Here is an 18,497-nt window from a genome sequence, read left to right on the forward strand (position 1 = left end):
CAAGTGTTCTAGTTAATCTGCGTATTAATTTACTATTCTGAACAGGTCCTAAAAAGAAAAAGAATCCTTTATTAAAGTCGGTGTACTGTTCCCATGCCGTTTCTGTGTAGTCGACAAGTGGGATATCTCTTCTGGGTCTATTCTTTACTAGATTGGTATTTCTATGGTAATCAGGGGGAGCTAGGAAAACAGGTGGCAGAAGGAATGCAATGTAACAGGTACCATCCCAATCTGGAGGTAGACGTATGTATGCGGTATGACCACAAACAAAGTAAGAATGACTAATAGCTTTGAAGGACGATTTTCCATGATCACTGAATTCGACCACAGTAGTGCATTTACTATGACCTAAGTGTACTGAGCCTTTCTTCTTGATACATAATTCACCAGTGACTGGCAATACTGACATAATGGGTAGAACTGGGGCAGCATCGGATTCAACAGTAAGAATCATAAGGCTAATTGTATAATTACCTAATCCATATACTTCGTTTTCTAGATCAGTTCCTATTCTAGTGGGGAGTCCCTCCTTATCTGGGTAACAGACGTCTAGCAGGACTAAGTTCAGGTTTCCCCAAACCCAGCCCCCATCGAAAACAGCAATATCAGGATCTAAGGAGTTAATTATTTTAAACCATGCTCCGCAGGAGCCATTGTGAGTGAATGGGTACGGAAAGAGGGGTAGAGCTCCCTTGTAATTCTGGTAGGGAGGGAGTCGGCCACATATCCAGCAATTTGTAGCATTGTTAGTTTGATGAGAATGATGTAGCATACTAATGAATGTGTTGTTGCGCAGCGCAAGTCTGTAGGAAAGCTCGTGTGGAGGTAACTCACTAAAAGTGTGTTCAGCAGATACATTATAGGCAGATTGTTCACGCTTGAAAATAGGGTAATAGATAGGCAAAACGATGCTGACAACAATAATTAAAATACTCAGAATAAACATGATTAATAGTGTCACTATACAGTGACTACGAAGTGATTTACAATATGTACGTTTCTTTGCTTCTCTCTCTCTCTATCTCGATCTAGGGGATACATGTCAGAAACTATTTAACCGATTCACCTAGGGGAGGACTTAAACAATTAAACTGTCTGACTTGCTAGATCGGAGTTTCATGCGATAACTTTCTTGAGGAGTTTTTTCTCGTTCAGATTCTGTAAAGTCTTTTGGTTCGACACAGTCTTTGGTGGGGGTGGACGAGTCTCGATCAGGTTTCAGTCCAAAAAATTTCTTCACATGACTCGTGTGAACCCACCCCTTTCTCCCCTCGATCTTCACGGCGGTCCTCCTGGTGAGAAGAACGGTCTTCGGGGACTTCCAGCGGGGCTCCAGCGGACTCTTTCTGTCGAAGTTGCGAACTAGCACAATGTCGCCAGGACGGACGTCGTGCGGCTTTACATCAGTGTTGTCAGGGAAGGCTGCGGCAACCTGTGAACGACATGATTGGAGTGCAGACATCAAGGAGGCAAGGTAATCTGTCAACATATTACAATCAACATCAGTAATCTTTTTCGGAATGGGCGTCCCCCACATATTCGGTGGTCTGCCAAAGACCACCTCGTACGGGGATAGCCCTGATCTCGAATGGGCGACCATTCTCATGTAGAATAGTGCCACTGGCAGGGCGACTATCCAGTCGACCCCTTTCTCCTGACATATTTTGGCAAGGCGGATCTTTAGTGTCTGGTTATGCCTTTCTACAAGGCCTGCGGCTTCGGGATGTCGGACACAATGGAACTTCCACTGGTATCCCAGTAATAAAGAAACTTCTTTCATTAATGCAGATGAGAATGGCTGACCGTTATCTGAGTACACGACACGAGGCAAGCCGTATCGTGGGAAGAATTCACGAACCAGCTGCTTGGCAGTGGTCGGAGCAGTGTAATCTGGGACTGGGTATGCTTCGGTCCAGCGGGACAGAGCACAAACAATTACAAGGACATATTTAAATCCTCGACAACGGTCCATCTGGATATAATCCATCTGGAGGACTTCAAAAGGGTGATCGGGAGGATGAAATCCACCTTGCTCTACAGGGACGCTTTTACCTGGATTGAACTGACAACAGATCATGCAAGTACGCACTTTCTGTTTTGCGGCTGCTCGTAAGTGTTTATTGTACCAAAGATTTTGTAAACTGTCTAACATCGCTTTCTCTCCTAGATGTGCAGGACTATGTGCTGTATTTATCATGACTTGAACCATAGAGTCAGGGAGAAACCATGTAGATTTTCCCTTCGTCACCCAACCTTGATCTGTCTGGATCCCTCCTAGTTCAATCCATTTCTTTATTTCTTCTGGAGTAGCATGTGTCTGAATGTCGATAACATCTAGTGTGGGATCCCTGACTGTCATACAGTTTGTCGGATCTGTTGTCTTTGTCGTATCAGTTGTCTGAGTGTGAGTCAGTGCTGTATGTTTTGCTGTCTGATCTGCCAGGTCGTTACCCTGGGAAACAGAATCTGTGACTTTAGTATGTGCTTTACACTTCATGACGGATATGGCTGAAGGCAGATGTATTGCTTCTAACAATGCTTGAATGAGGGGACCATGTTGGATTTTGGCACCATGAGAGGTCAGAAAACCTCGTTCTTGCCATAGCATGCCGAAGTCGTGTACAACTCCGAACGCATAACGGGAATCAGTGTATATGTTGACATTTCTGTTCTTGGCTAGAATACAGGCTCGGGTCAGAGCGATGAGCTCTGCCGCTTGTGCAGATAATGTATCAATACGATGTGTTTCTTTAACTTCAGTTTCAGTGGTCACGGCATATGCGGCCACTAATTCTCCTGTACTTGTTCTCATACATGAACCATCCACATAAAGTGTCAGGTCTGGATTTGTCAATGGAACATCTGTTAAATCTCGTCGGGGCTTTGTTACTGCATTAATGATCTCGATGCAATCATGCGGAACTGGATCTGTCATAACTGTGGGTAACAGTGTTGCTGGGTTCAAGATACTGCAACATCTGATTTCTATGTGTGGCTGGAATAGTGTCAATTCGTAACCTGTCAGTCGGGCTATAGTCAAGTGTTGAGTCTGGGTTCTGTTTAAAAGAACCTCTACAGAATGTGGGACTTGTACTGTTAACTGATGGCCTAAAACAATTGAGTCGCTCTGTCTGATTGCTAGCGCTGTTGCTGCTACTGACTTTAAGCACGCAGGGAGTGCCTGGGCTACTGAATCCAATGTACTTGAAAAATAAGCGCAAGGCTTATGTGAACCTGCTTGGTCTTGAGTGAGGACAGACAATGCTGTACCGTCACGTTCTGTAACAAAAAGTGTAAACGGTTTGCTGTAACATGGTGTCGCTAAAACTGGTGCTTGGCATAATGCTTTCTTTAATTCCTCAAAGGCTTGTGTATGTTCCTGAGTCCAAGGGAGGGCAATCGACGTTGCTGCCTCCTGCGTTGTTAACTGGATGAGTGGTTTAGCTAGAAATGCATATTGAGGAATCCATTGTCTGCAGTACGAGGTGAGGCCTATAAAGGCCCGCACTTCCTTTTGTGTCTGGGGTCGTGGCATATTTACAATTAACTGAATGCGATCGGGAGTGAGCTGTCTCCCCACTTTGGACAGCAAGTGACCCAAGTACACAACTTGCTGAACACAGAATTGTAGCTTCGAAGGAGACACCTTGTGTCCCTTGTCGGCCAGGAAATGTAAAACTGTCAATGATGCTTGTTCACATTCGGGCTCACTTCGTGCGGTGATCAGTAGATCATCGACGTATTGCAGTAAAGCGGTGTTAACTGGCATTTGAATACAATCTAGTTGTCTTTTCAGTGCTTGACTATAGATGCTGGGGCTTTCTGTGAATCCTTGAGGTGCGCGGGAAAATTTGAAACTTCGTCCATTTAAACTGAATCCGAAGAGATATTGGCTCTCCGGATCAATGGGCACACTGAAGAAAGCGTTCTTGAGATCAATTACAGTAAAGAACGTTGCTTCTGAATCAATAGCAGTCAATAGGGAAGAGATATCGGGGACCACAGGGTACTGCGGTACAATGCATTTGTTCAGTTCTCGAAGATCAATCACCAGCCGATATACTGGCGGTGCATTGGGGTCTGTACGTTTAAGAATTGGAATGATAGGTGAATTACAGATATTGGAGTCGGTCTCTACGACCACTCCCTGGGCAATAAGCTCTTCAATGATTTTCAGTAAAGCCACTACAGCATCGGGTGGTAACTTGTATTGTCTGATTCTGGGTAGAACAACTCCTGTCTTGAGTGTAACACGATATGGAGTGATATGCATACAACCTACGTCAGCTGGGCCTTTTGCCCATAGGTGATCTGGTACATTTTTCAATCTGACATCAAATTCTCGTAAAACATAATGACCCTTGAAATCCCGTAGAAAGAGTCTAACTCCCTCTGGAGAACAGCATATTATAGCTCCTAGAGCCTTCAGTGTTTTAATTCCTAACAGATTTTCTGGGCAGGATTTCGTAAGTAACAAATCTGTAACTCGTGATAATGGACCCACAGCCAACGGTACTGGTTCCGATACTTCATTTACAATAGGCTGTCCTGAAAAACCAAGGGAAACATTCTGTGAGCCTGAGAGGGGTGCCCCTGGGACTTCATTATGACTGATTGTAGTGCGACTTGCCCCTGTGTCAATTAAAAACTTTCTGTCTTTTCCCAATACGTGACTGTGTACATAAGGACCTTCTTGATCTACAGGAATTTCAATAAGAGGCAAACCACCTTCCCTCTCTAGGCTGTTTCATGTATATCGGGGGTAATCTGGATATGCAGATTGGGCATACTGGTACATCTGTTGTGAAACTTGCTGAGTCGCGGCAATGGGCTGTGGCTGTGGTACTGCTACTGTCTGCGCTGTGTGGGATGGAGCATGCATAGGCTGTGTACTCTGCATTGGCTGTACATTTTGTGAGGTCTGTTGCTGGACCTGATCGTGTCTAGGCGGATGCGGTCTTTCTTTAGTTTTACCTGTTGAAATGTTATGTTTCAGGACTGGGCATTCATGTACATAGTGACCTGGCTGTTTACAATAATTACATGTCCCTTTAACGGGAGCTGTAGTGTAATTTGTCTGGGCCCCACCCTTTCTTTGACCGTCGGCTGGGACCGTCTGAGCTACTAACATTTTCATTTTCGTGTCTTTCATACGTTTCTGTTCCTGATCTTGTTCTTCTCTAATTCTGTTCTGATGATATTGTAACATTTGTAACATCTGGGATGGCGTATTTGCCTGCCAAGTACTTTCAACTTTGTACACTCTATTTTTAACTAATGGTAGGGAATTCTCGACTAATTTTGATACGAAAAGGTGTGGATATGATTCGCTGCTTGGTTGTAGGCCACTATTTATAATGAAACATTTCTCGAATCTTGAATAGAAGTCACTAGTATCCTCATCTTGTTTCTGTTTACAGGACGAGATTGCGTCCCAATCTTCCTTTCTAGTTGTCAATAATCTTGGCAGGACCTGTACTATTAATCCGGGTAATGCTTTAGTCCTTTCCCCAAGGCCTAACCCTGGGACTCGTTTGCTTTCTTCGTCTTCTATTTCTGCCCATGCTATCTTTGTGTCCCCCACCTCCCAATCTTTTTCCTTTAATTTCTCTAAAATGCCCGTGGGCAACAGTACCTTTAACATTTTCATAATATCATCATACGTGTAATCCCCCATGAGTAACATGTCTTTAAGCTCTCTGTGAAAACCTGCAGGGTCTTTATCATGACACGGGACTAGTTTCTTCATTTCTAACAGTTCTAACTTAGTCAGTGGTGTGTGAACATACACACGCTTCAAGACGTGATCCGTACCCATAACTGGGTGTACTTCTCGTAAGGGGTTCTGACTTTCAATGCCACTACCGCATTGCATGTGGTACATTTTTCTTTCTGGAGGCGGGGGGGGAACATATTCAGAGCTTATGAAGGTGTTATATTTATGTCGTTGTTCTAGAATTATTTGTATTAACTTGGTACTGAAACCTCTCCATCTATCCATGAGTAGTGCTTCTAATGTTTCGTGTAAGGGACCTGGATCGGAATGATGGTTTCTGTACTTGATGAGGAGGTGTTGAATCATGTATACACCTACTAATTTCTGCTCGTCTGGGGAGAGGTTCAAGAATGTCTGTGCTAACGTGTCATCATGATATATGTCTGGGTTTTCGGCCCATAACACGGCTGACCGGGCTAGTTCCTGTTCATCCATAGAATTGAGTACATGGTACCCCATTCGGTCTCGAAGCCTTTTATCAGTTTCCTGGAACTGATGTTCAGAAGAATTCGGGTTTGTTAAAGCAGAGAGAAAAACTCTCTTGTTTTCCGGACGGATGCCTTTCCTAAGGTAGTTTCCCTTACCTACATACGCTATAGTATCTGTAGTCCTTCCTGGTTCTGCAAGTTCTTCTTCCTCCTCGGAGGAAACTTTGTCATTCCCTTTCTGGTGTGCCGTTATCACTGCCCTTCTAATTTTCTGGTACATACTGGCTATGCAAGCCCCCCTGTCATGTTTTCCATCGGCTATGTTTTGACCCCACTTGTTTAGTGCATCTAATTCACTCTGATCTGTCTCAGGCCTGTCTCGTTCTCTTATTAGACAATTTATGAAAAATCGGAGTATTTGTGCTTGGATGTCAACTTTCTGTTTATCCATGGCATCCTTGATACTGTCAGGGTCTTTCCCTGTCTGAACAAACTCATATATTCTATCTAGCCGTTCCTTCATTCCTACATAGCATAGCAAGATATCAGTGGCAGATCTTAATCGTAGTGATGCCAATATCATTAGATCGTTTTTTCCGGGTACTGGATCATATCTGCAAACTGACATGTTTTCCTTTAATGCGTCAAGGCGGGGAGACTGGAACGTGAGAGGACTCTGCGTGTCCCTAAAATTGAATCTGCGTGTTAATGGCGGGGTCCGAGGACCCGCAGTCGCACCTCCTGAAGCGGATGCTTGGGCATTATCTCCCTGCGGAGTCTGGATCTGAACTTGAATTTGTCGTTTAGTAGGATCAGGTAGGACTTGTTTCGGTAGGTCAATCTTGGGTTCGGGAAGTGGCGGAGCTGGCGGAACAGGGGAGGTCTGTCGCGGTACTGGCGGAACATGATCTGGGGGCGTAGTGCCACCCCCGTCCCTGTCAGTGGGCAGGGCACGAACAGGCAGATTGGCGTAAGCTGGTGCTACATCCTCTAAATATGAATTTAGGAATATGTCTTTAGTAGTTTTATGCATTACTTTAGTTGGAACTAATGGTGGCGGTAAGTTTTTCGGTATTTCTGATAGGGCCTCAGGTGTACCTTCGGCCGCGAGATACATTCCGTTTACAAGATTGTTTCGGGCACGGTCTATTTGTTCTGTTTTTACTCGGATCCCTTCAATAACTAATTCATTTTCTTGGGCTTTTTCTGATTCTTTAAGTCTGTCTTCTCTACGGAGTGCTTTCTCAGCACGCTTATGTGATTCCTTACGCCAGAATTCTATGGCGTCTTTCTGGGATTGTCTAGCTTTCTTTTTCCATAATGCTTCTTCTACCTTCATGATGCACTCGGCATCCCATGTTCCGGTAACAGGCCATCTGTGTCTTTCGTCTAGGTGCTTGGTGTAATCGGCCCATAAATCTAGATATAATATGGCATCTATGCCATGCTTGTGGTACATAAAGTTACCTGGAGTGTCCCTAGGGGGAATAGGAATTTCTTCCTCCAGTATCCCTTTCCTAGTTCCTATCTGCTTTAACTTGTTGAAAAACGGCATTTTGCTTACTTATTACTGAATGCTCAATCCTTATTCCTTAATACTGGTTACAGCTACTTTATACGAGAACCACAAAAATGCACATTAAACGGTCACATTCATACCACGACATTAATCACATAAGAAGACATTTAAGACATAGATGACTACCCCCCTATACTGGATGTACTGCTCAACAGTACAGATACACTGGTGTAACAGTGCAGAAATTCGGAATACTAGATATACTGCTAAATAGTACAGATACACTGCCTAAAAACAGTGCAGACCGGACTTGTGTACCCAAACCCGTCTAGATACGACCCAGCAATGGTACTCACCGGGAAGCACGGAAACAGAAGGCCTCGGAAAACTCGACTGGACTCGACTCGGTACTTCGGAAAACTTCGGAGAACTTCGGAAAACCTCGGAAAACTTCGGAAACCTGGTGGGCCTCTTGACACCTCGGACCTTGCTTCTTTCGGCTAGGCTCTGGTCGGGATCCTCCGCACTCCTCACCGCCTCGTCTGGGCACTGATCGCAGTCTTCGTCACCTCCTTGGGTCAGAGGGAGATGCAGGAAATCCTGCCGGTACGCGTAGGTTCCGTCTAACTGACGGCAGGGGACAGAGCTTGCAATGCGCCAACCGGCGCGTGAGGTGGGGGAGGGGTCCCTATTCGGGCGCCAAAATGACGTAAATAATTAATTTACTCTCTTAATTTCTATGCAGGTAAGTACTTAATCAATAATAACTCAATCGGAATGAAAAAAGACAGAGTCCGTGGTGTTAGAGTTTCTAAGGGTTTTATTCCTCATAAAGGAATGGTCGTGACCAAGATATCGGATTCTGAACACCACAGGGGTGTCAGAAGGGATAGATGAGCGCGCTACAGTTTATTAACAATACATAGCTTATATACTTAATTCACATCATAAGTAATAGTGCAAGAGGCGTAACAGCTGAGAGAAGACAAGATAACAGTATACACGTGGTACTAGTACGTAATCAAGAGGCGTGAACTGGAGGTGTGTGCTAGAAACGTCACTGATAGGTGACGCAAGTGGGTGGCACCAAGGGGTGGTGCTAACAGAATTGTTGCAATGTCAGCAGAAATCGGAAGCTTGGATGCGCGCGCAGCTGCATGACGTGTGATTGGAGGGGTGCAGGGGACTTGACATTTACACTGACGGAAAGAGACAGAAGTCTGGCATGTCAGATCAACTTGTACTTCTATCATATCTGATATCTGATGTTTAGGAACCATACTATCTGGGCGGAAAGGTCTCTAGGGCAGAAGCTATTCTATGCTAACTGTGGATGCGTGTATAAGCGCCTAAGTGTCTGCATGAGAAGCGTGGGGGCATGAGGCCTTCCATGGAAGCATGGTAACAGAGGCTATGAATTACTTGCACTGGGACAGGTCGGCCCTTTGGCTCTGCAGCTGGGGAGGATGTTTACTGGAGCTAGTAGGCAGGAATGCATTCTCGAGGAGCGGAACAGATAACTCGAAGGTTATAGTCAGTCTTGGCAGAAAGCAGGCTGAGCTGAGCGCGAGGGGCCGCGCTGAAAGTAAGTCAGAGTTCACGGGTACAGAAGTAGCCTGGGCAGAGGCTGTCAGAGTCAGGAGCCAGAAAAGAGGTTCGATGGCAGAAATTCAGGGCCTACTCTGCCAGAGCAGGAAAACATGTAAAGTACACTACAAAAAGACGGTGGCATAGCATACTTAGGAACGGACTATATAATCCATTCATGGTGGATCTGAAAGAGGACAAGTTAACGTTGGACGCAAATGTATTTGCGTCTTCATAGCTGGCACAGGAGGGAAGTTACATGCACTTTAAGCTGGTACATGGAGTCGGTGGGGTACGCGCTAGGGAACATAACATGACCAAAAATTTATATTTCCTCATAAGGGACAGCGATAGATGTGATAGGTGTGGGATAGAGGGGAAGATCTTTTGCATTTTGCTTGGAACTGCACTAAGGTATGGGAATACTGGCAACAGGTTTTCAGAGCAATGGAACGAATGACATCACAAAAGATAGACCCCTCCCCACTTATAGCTCTTTGGGATATACTGAACAAATGGAAAGAGGATATCGGAAATATATTTCCATCGATTTCCTTATAGCCAAGTGAAGACTTGCGTGCAGATAGGGGCGGACGAGAGTGCCTAAGTTTAAGGAATGGCTACAGGATCTACTATTCTATCAAGAACTGAATATCTATAATGAATTACTCCCACCCACATCACGCCCTAAAGAAATTTGGTAACCCCTCAAAGAATATTTAATATCGCATCCCATAGACAATGCTAAAGATGCCGCAAATAGATAGAAAGGGGAGAACCAGTGGAGAATTAGATATACATGTTTTAAGGGTCGGAAAAAACCATAAGCTGCAAAGCAATAAAAAAGCCCTACAAGGAAATGTGAACAGAAAGATGCTGCAGGAAATTGAGGCACTTCTGGGTGAGAGATTGGATTGAATGCTAGGGGTGGGAAAAAAGGGCTTATAGACTTGGGACACTGAAAGAAGAAAGTAATATGAAACATAGCGTCAAAAGCAGTTGCAAAATATTGGACAGAATTATTGTTATGACTTGGAAACATATGCCTTTGTATGTTGCATGCGAATAATGTACAATTAACCAATCGTGTCTTGCTATTTAGATGTTGTCAATTGAACATGGTTTAGTAAAAAACGAATTATAAAAATAAATAAATAAAAGTTCTCCTACTAGTCCATGTTTTCTTTAATTCTATGAACTCTACTTGATATGTTGAAACATAGCAGGTCTTGCTTCCGAGTGCAAGGATACAAACTGGCACCAATTTATCAAGAACTACCATATGATTTGTTTCCAGGAGACCCGTGAGACAACGAATCGTTTTTTCTGGAAGAATACAAATCCTATTTTATGCCAACAGTTGAATCATGTTCTGGAAGGGCTAAAGGGGATTTAGTAACTTTTATTTCATTGGCAGTTAATGGTAAGATTCATAAGATGTGTACTGGGATGCCTATATTACAGGCAGTAAACATTTACATCTTTGGTACTATGATGTTATCTGGGTTGAATTTTTATAATGTGTTAAGCTCGTTGCAGGAGATGACTAACCTCCACAGATTAGGCTCCTTTCTCAGATAACTACAGGGAAGGAGGACAGCTCGGCCAACTTAGTTGTGGTAGAGGATTTTAATATTCATTTATGTGAGAGCCCCTTGGTGGTACCAAGTAGGCCCCTAAGGTGTATGATTTCGGGAGGGTTTACGCATGGAACACTCTTGTGAGGGGAGCCTGTTAAATGCTACTATATGCGAGTATAACCATATTTTTCTTACTTGCTAAGTTGGTTAGTTCTTTATCATCACAAGTCCATCCAACATTTACTGGCAGGGGCTGTGCCTCAATACCATATTTTATTTTTGTCTCAGTCCCGCTTTCTTTTACGATCTCTAACACAGAAATCTTTCAAAGTCCGCACAGTGATCATAACCCCATCTGCTTTTCACTGAGCTGGTTACGGCCCTCCATCATGGGAACACAAGGGGATCAGGGTCAGTGGCTTTCAATCAACCAAGGTAGAAGACTTAGATGGACCCAGGTGGAGCCTGAGGATTTTAGAGAGTTCCTGTTTTCCAGTGGCACACAGGATTTTTCTCCACCTGTTTTGATACTTAGGGCCATATGTACAAAACTTCATTTTGCATTTCCTAAATAGCAAACCCAACGAAATCGCTATTTAGGAAATGAAAAATTGAATGTACGAAAATTGTGATTTTCTAATAGCTATTCCTACAGAATCGGATTTCCTTTCAGTAAATTGCTATTTAAGAAATGCTAAACCATTTGGTCTTATGGGCCTAAAGGCCCTTAGGTATGAATGGTTTTGCATTTCTAAATTTGCGATCTTCCCATAAGAAATCACGAGTTTGGAAATGCAAAACTAAGGATGCCTATGGGGTTAAGGGCCCCTTGATGCATCCCCCAAAAAAGTGGTGCACATATAAAGCACATAAATGCCCTAGGGGCAAATGTGTGCTCTATGACACTACAGAAACTGCAGTTTTGGGAGCCATATCCTAATTTGCACATGGTTACCATCAACTTGGAGATGATGGTAATAGCATTTCCTAAATGGCCATTTCGCATTTAGGATATGCGTTGACATGTGTTGAGGAAATCGCAAATAGGAAATCCCTATTTGTGATATCCTATTTAGAGAATCACAAAATGTGATTCCTACTGGGTAAAAATCACATTTTGCGACTGTGTTTAGGTCTTTGTACCTGTCGAAAGGCAGTATTGCATTTCTTAACAGAGTGAAATTGCGATTCAGTCCATTAAGAAATGCAATTTCCTTTCGCACATATGGCCCTAAATCTGCTAACCAGGTGATTTTGGTTCCTTTTGGAAGTATCTCCCATAAAGTGGCAGCTCTTCTTCATTTACTTGTAGATACCAACACTCTCCCCACACCTAAATGGTTTGAAAGGAGTTGTTCCCAGGGACTAAGAAGCTTGAAGCAAGCATTAAACTCTATCTAGATCTAGAGATACTGCCAATATAGTAACCTGTCACAGCACCAATAAGCTTGAATTAAGTAGGAGCAAAAATGCACTAAGAGCTATAGTCTGGGATGATTCATTGCAAGCTAGTTGTTGGAAAATCAGTGCCACCTTTTGGGGCTTCATTAACCAACCCTGTTTTTCAATGCATCCATTTTATGTCATCATATTATCGCTGATCAATGGGTTGATCACTTTGAAGGGACATATAATTGTGTGTTTCCTTCAATTGCCTATGGGATAGGGAAACCTATGGAGGGGACATTGAAACTAGTATTTACGTTAAATGAAGCCTAGCAGGGAATATTAGGCTTCTCGAAAAATAAGGACCCTGGTTCTGATGGGATCCCTCCAGATTTATATATTAGCGACATTGGGGGCCCAGTTTCAACCCAGACTTTAATTGCCAGTTAGGGAGGAACCTCCCTCATCTTGGGCTATCTCCATCATAGTTCCAGTCTTTAAAAAAGAAGATAAGAATAACCCTCTCTACTATAGGTCAATATCCCTGATGCATTCAGTCATAAAGGTCCTGGAGCAGGTATTATTAGATAGACTATCTTCTTGGGCAGGTGAGAACAATATAATATCTGATGTACAATATGGATTCAGGCCTAGCAAGTCTACCATTGATCAGCACCTGAATTTGTATATGATTACCAACAAATATGTAGTGGCCCATTCTTAATCTGTCCTTTTGGCATTTATGGACCTTACCACAGCGTTTGACAGGGTGAATTATGGTAAATTGTGCTGTACCCTTCTGGTGATGGGGGTGGACCTGGACATTGTTTATTTTATGAGGGACCTCTATGCTAACACCCCAGGGACTGTTCAATATACCAACGATTCTGCCTGTACTCAATGTTTTAAAACTAGAAGAGGGGTTCGCCAAGGGTGTAGTCTCACCCTGTTCCTTTTTACCTTATATATAAATAGGCTCAAACAGGTCCTAGTGGCTGCCCAGGTAGACTGCTCTCAAATAGGTTCATGCTCTCTCATGTTTCTACTTTACACAGATGACGCTGCCTTAGTGGCCAGAACCACAGATGGCCTACAAACGTTACTGAACACCTTTGTGGCCCTCATGGCGGAAATAGATTTGTCAGTTTGGTGGTTGGCCTCTGCTCAACCAAGTCTAAATCATTTATGATAGGGAGCCACACTTTATTCAAGGTACAGGCCTACCCTTACCTAGGTGTCCTATCTGACTCCAATCTAATTTTAAAAAAGTACAAAAAAAAGGACGAGTTTATAAGGGTCAAGTTACCTTTGGTCAGCTGTGCTTCAGGATTGGGAAGTAGACCGAATAAGGCATTAGCGAAGGTTGACCAGGCTAATTGTATTTCCAAGGTTTCATATGGTTGTGAAACCTGGGTATATACAGAATTCAAACAACTTCAGATTACAGAAAACAAATGTTTCAAATGTTGGTTATGCTTTCCCAAAGTATGGCATCATTTTGTGTACATGAAGAGCTGGGTGTTGATTATCTCAGGGACCTGTTAGCCCTTCGCCCTCTGCTCTATTGGGTTAAGGTTTGGACCAGAGTGGAAACCAACTTGAATAAGGACTTCTTATGTCCCTTGAAAATGCTCTCAAAGTCCCTTGGCTTAAATACATTAAGAAGTTGTTTCAAAGTATTGGGAGGGCAGAGTTAGTCTTTAAGCCTGGGGATATGTATAAAGCCGATCGAAAGTGGGTGAAGGAACACTTTTTAAACCGAAGGATGTTGGACAGGGAACAGGTGGAGCTGTTTAAACCAACAGTACAGGGGTATGTTTTATGAAACATGACACAATCAATTGAACCCAACCTATCAAGCATAAAAAATAATATGGAGCGCTTTTTGCTCACTAGATTTAGATTTAACCTATTGTGTTTGCTACTAGCATCCCCCAGGGGATGGCATGAGGCAAGCTCACTGGGTCCTTGTGGCTGCGACCAAGTGTCTCCGCAAGATACTATGCATTTGATAATGTTTTGTAAGTTTTATGATGAGCCCAGGAAAGTCTTATTGTTCCCGTACTGAAGACCTTGAAATTCCCACAAGTTCGACCCGCTCTAATGCTTTTACGATTATTGTTAGATGAATTAGTTATTTTTAATTTGTTTGCTTTTTAAAAGCTATCATGAGATTGAGGCGTCTAAAGAGACATCGATTGTTTTGTGTTTTTTAATTGTACTTTAAGGAACATGGTTTATTGTATTCAATGTTATGCCATTAAATGCAGTCAAATAAAGCTTGATTTTATTTTGACAGGATGAGAGCCATTATAAAATAAATCTATTGTGTGTGGTAGGACTGTCTAGTTTAAACTCTCTTGTAATTAGGTGGGTAGTTTATATTTAGGTTTAATTCCCCCCCACCACCTCCATGAGTCTATTACATGAATGAATTTAGTGAGAAAGATTATACAATTATGAAGAGGAGGAAACATAGTCCTGGTCAGGAAGTGGAATATATATTTATCTCTATGATTCCTTCTGTTGGTTTAGCCTTAAATGATGTGGTGTTTAGAAAATTGTCTACATTGGTAGATCGATTGGCTGCTAACACAGCTGGTGCCTTAACAACCATTAACAAAGAGAGGTTTCATAACCATAGCTATGCAAGCTATAGTTATGCAAAACTGGCTAGCTGTAGCGTTAGCAAAAGAAGGCATAGTCTGCTGCATGTTGCAAGTACCGAAACGTTGCATGCATGTGCCTAATAATGGTAAACAAATTAAAATATATATTTTCAAAATCAGTAACATTAAACGTGAGGTGAAGGTTCTTGACAAATCAGATGCAAAGGAAGGAGTTAGTTCGGTGTTCAAATGACTGAGAAATGGTTCTCAAAGACTGGTGAGTGGTTTGATGGTGTGGGAGAGGGCATCCTTAGCTTTATACTAACCCCCATAATACTATAATAAATGATTTAATATGCATGGTGTTAGATGCCTGTCAACAAACGGTGGTTTAAATTGAGGGTGTACAAAGAAGCTGTCAGCAACGAGGTGAAGGAAAAGAAAACGGAACGATTATGAGTTTGAAGACATCCCGATCCAAAAGGTATGATGGAATGAAGGAGATGGAAGAAGACAGGTTCAAGAAGCAGAAATTTGATAAAACTATAGTATGAGGGAGCATAGTTATTCAAGTGTGAATTGTGATGATTTTAAAAACCAGAGGGGGTGTTTATGCCAACATTAGCTAATGTAGGCAACACATCCAAAATGGCAAACTCTGCATGCAGCCATCTTTCAATTTCTGACCCACTCGGCACACAGACGATTCATACATGATTAACTTTGTAAACAATGTTTGAATGTAGTGGAACTTTCCCAGGCACAGACTGAAGTTCTTTTCTTTAAGACTCTGTAGCACACTGCTCTATTGAGTGTGAATGTTCCAAAGGTTTCATCTAATGAGATCTCAATGGGATTCCGATTCTCATTACAATGTGTCCTTGTATACAAAAAAGTGATATTTATGCAAACTACTGAGGTGCCTTAACACCACTGTGGATGGGAATTACATTATGTGAATCTGTGGGATTTTGCTAAGAAACCATTTCAGAAACTTTTTTTAACCCGATTGGTTTAATCTGTGAAATTTTAATATGATTGTTTTCATATATAGGTTTTATTTTATTTATGTATTTGACAAGTTTTTTATAGCGCTGGCTAGACCCGGAGGTATCAGAGCACTTTACATGAGGATTGTTACGTTACCAGTTACAAATTACATCAGTTACAAGAGAAAGTTAACACACAGAACAAAGAAAAACAATGCTACGGTAGTTCGGAGGGAGGGGGAGAAAGGAGACATAGCGGGGAGACGAGTAGAATTGTGCCCAATGTCTGGCTGGGTAGGTGAAGGCCGAGGTGGTGAACCAGGGCAGATCTCCTCTATAGCTGACTAGCAGCTCTACCGGGCATCAGCCAAGTTGCTTAGGTTTCCGAAGTCAGGAATAACAAGAATAACCTTTTTGCATTATTAAGTTAGTGACCATAGCATAATTCAACATATAATTATAAGTATCATATGTATTATGAAAGAAGGGCATTCTTGAGGTGGCTGGGCCCACTTTCCCTTGAATTTTAGAAGGTGACTCCATGCCGGTCTGACCTCTGTTTTAAATCTTTAGAGCTGAACTATATTTGCTTCTGCTCTTCTATTATTTGCATTAAATTCTAATCATCATGCTATTGGTTAACTGACTGACTCCTAACAGTTTCATTTCTTTTTCACTTGCGTTCTGAGGGCTTCCGATATGCTGATTTGGAAAATGCAAATGCCGCCAGCTGAGCGCCTTTCACTCAAAACAAGCAGAGAATAATAAATAAAAATAACAAATGCTGAAACAGAAACAAAGGACAAATGCATGCCTATGCTACTTTAAGCAGCAGTACGGCTGAGAGCAGCGCCGTAGAAAGGATCAGCTGGGAGCAGTGCTGAAGACTCACGCAGGAGAAGCTGGGAGCTGCGCTGTCAGAAAGCAACTAATAATAAATAAACAAGAAAAGCATGAAGCGCGCTATTGTCGGGAAAAGAGTGCTTACAGAGTATCATCAATAAATGTAAGAGTAAGAGCACATGTAAAAGAGGGAGTCCTCATGGAAGGTTACAAAAGACCAAAAAGGAGGGACTATTAAGCATATTGATCAAACAAAAGCAGGCATTTATGAAGGGCAGTAACAGGAACCATTGAAAAAGATAGAAGGTGCTTGAAGCCCATATTGTAGATACAATATGTCTCAAAGACAGCACAATCGATGCCGAAAGCGCAACCTAAAAACACAGGGGCATGATTGATGATGCATACTGAGAAAAGAATCTTCAACTGGTGAGGAGTGGGAAGTTATAAACATGCTTAGGGAAAGTGCTGGCACTGTGGCGTGAGCTGCATAAATTATGTGATTATATATTGGGGATATTTTATGAAACAGTGATAACTCAAAGAAATGCAGACACACAGAAACTGCAATTATTAGCACACACACAGCACTTTTATTGAATTATTAAGGTGACCTTGTTTCATGTTCTCACAACAAACCCCCTATTGGAACCTGCCAATAAGACATTTAACAAGCTGAAAAGAGCCCAAATTTCATCCTTAAAAAATTGCTTCATTCTCAGAGAGTGGATAAACTTCACACACAAGATGGCACTATTGCTCCCCCGAAAGCACTGAGAGACAATATCGCCAACCTCAAGGCACAAGCTACTAAAGAGGATATTTAGGTACTTCTTGTTAAATATCGATCTTGATCATTCAATTCAGAAAACGGAGACTCACTGAACAATCACCCAAATTAAATGAACAAGCTATGAAAATAGCAGTGGCGGCTGGTGACATTTGAAAGTGGTGGGCGTAAAAGTTGGAGTTGAGTAGCCTGTGACGCGTGAGCATGACAAGCGAGCCCTACTGGCATAAGGAGGGGCACTTTCAAACAGGCCCTGCTGTCCTACATTCCGGTCAAGAGAATGCATACTGTAGTGCACACATGTCCTTTACACATTCAAACAAATCCCCTCCTTTCACTTTAGGGCTGCTTGCTCTCCTCTTTGCAGGTCGAAAATACATCCCCAAGCCACCTGTACTGCCTGATTACTTCTTTGCTCTTAGCCCTTCATAAGAGACAACCAGAAAGGAACTTGAGGGCTCTGAGGCCCTACACATGGCAGAAACTATATAACTGTTTTACATTGGCCAGGGGTTTGAGCTGTTATTTGTGCAATTTGTTTATTTTGTGTATAAAGCGGAAGCTGAGTCAAAATTTAAAATGAACAGCTTTTAGTCACTTGTGCGTTTTTCAGGTAAAATGAGTCAGTGGAAGGGGAGCTCTGTTTTCTTCTCTTCTTTCCTAAACTCACACAGGATTCTGATTTCAAACTGACACATTATTTTGTCTGTAATGGCATTTATCTTCCTGCATGCCCCATCTTCATGCACGTGTAATAAATGTAGAAATTCCCACACATCCTGCAGTACAGGGGTGCTGTGGCACGGGTTCATATCCATATATTATTTCTTGATGTGCACAGAACTTGAAGATCTATATGGCCCGTGCATATTTTGTAAAAAGCAAGTACCAGGGCCCTCGTCAATAGGCCTCTGCAGCTTAAACCACCCATTGCCCCTGCTAGCACCTCCAATGAGAGTACAAAAGTAAAATATCTGCGTGCTGAGTACG

This window comes from Lissotriton vulgaris, chromosome 2_1 (genome assembly GCF_964263255.1).
Source record: "Lissotriton vulgaris chromosome 2_1, aLisVul1.2, whole genome shotgun sequence".
Lineage (NCBI taxonomy): Eukaryota > Metazoa > Chordata > Amphibia > Caudata > Salamandridae > Lissotriton > Lissotriton vulgaris.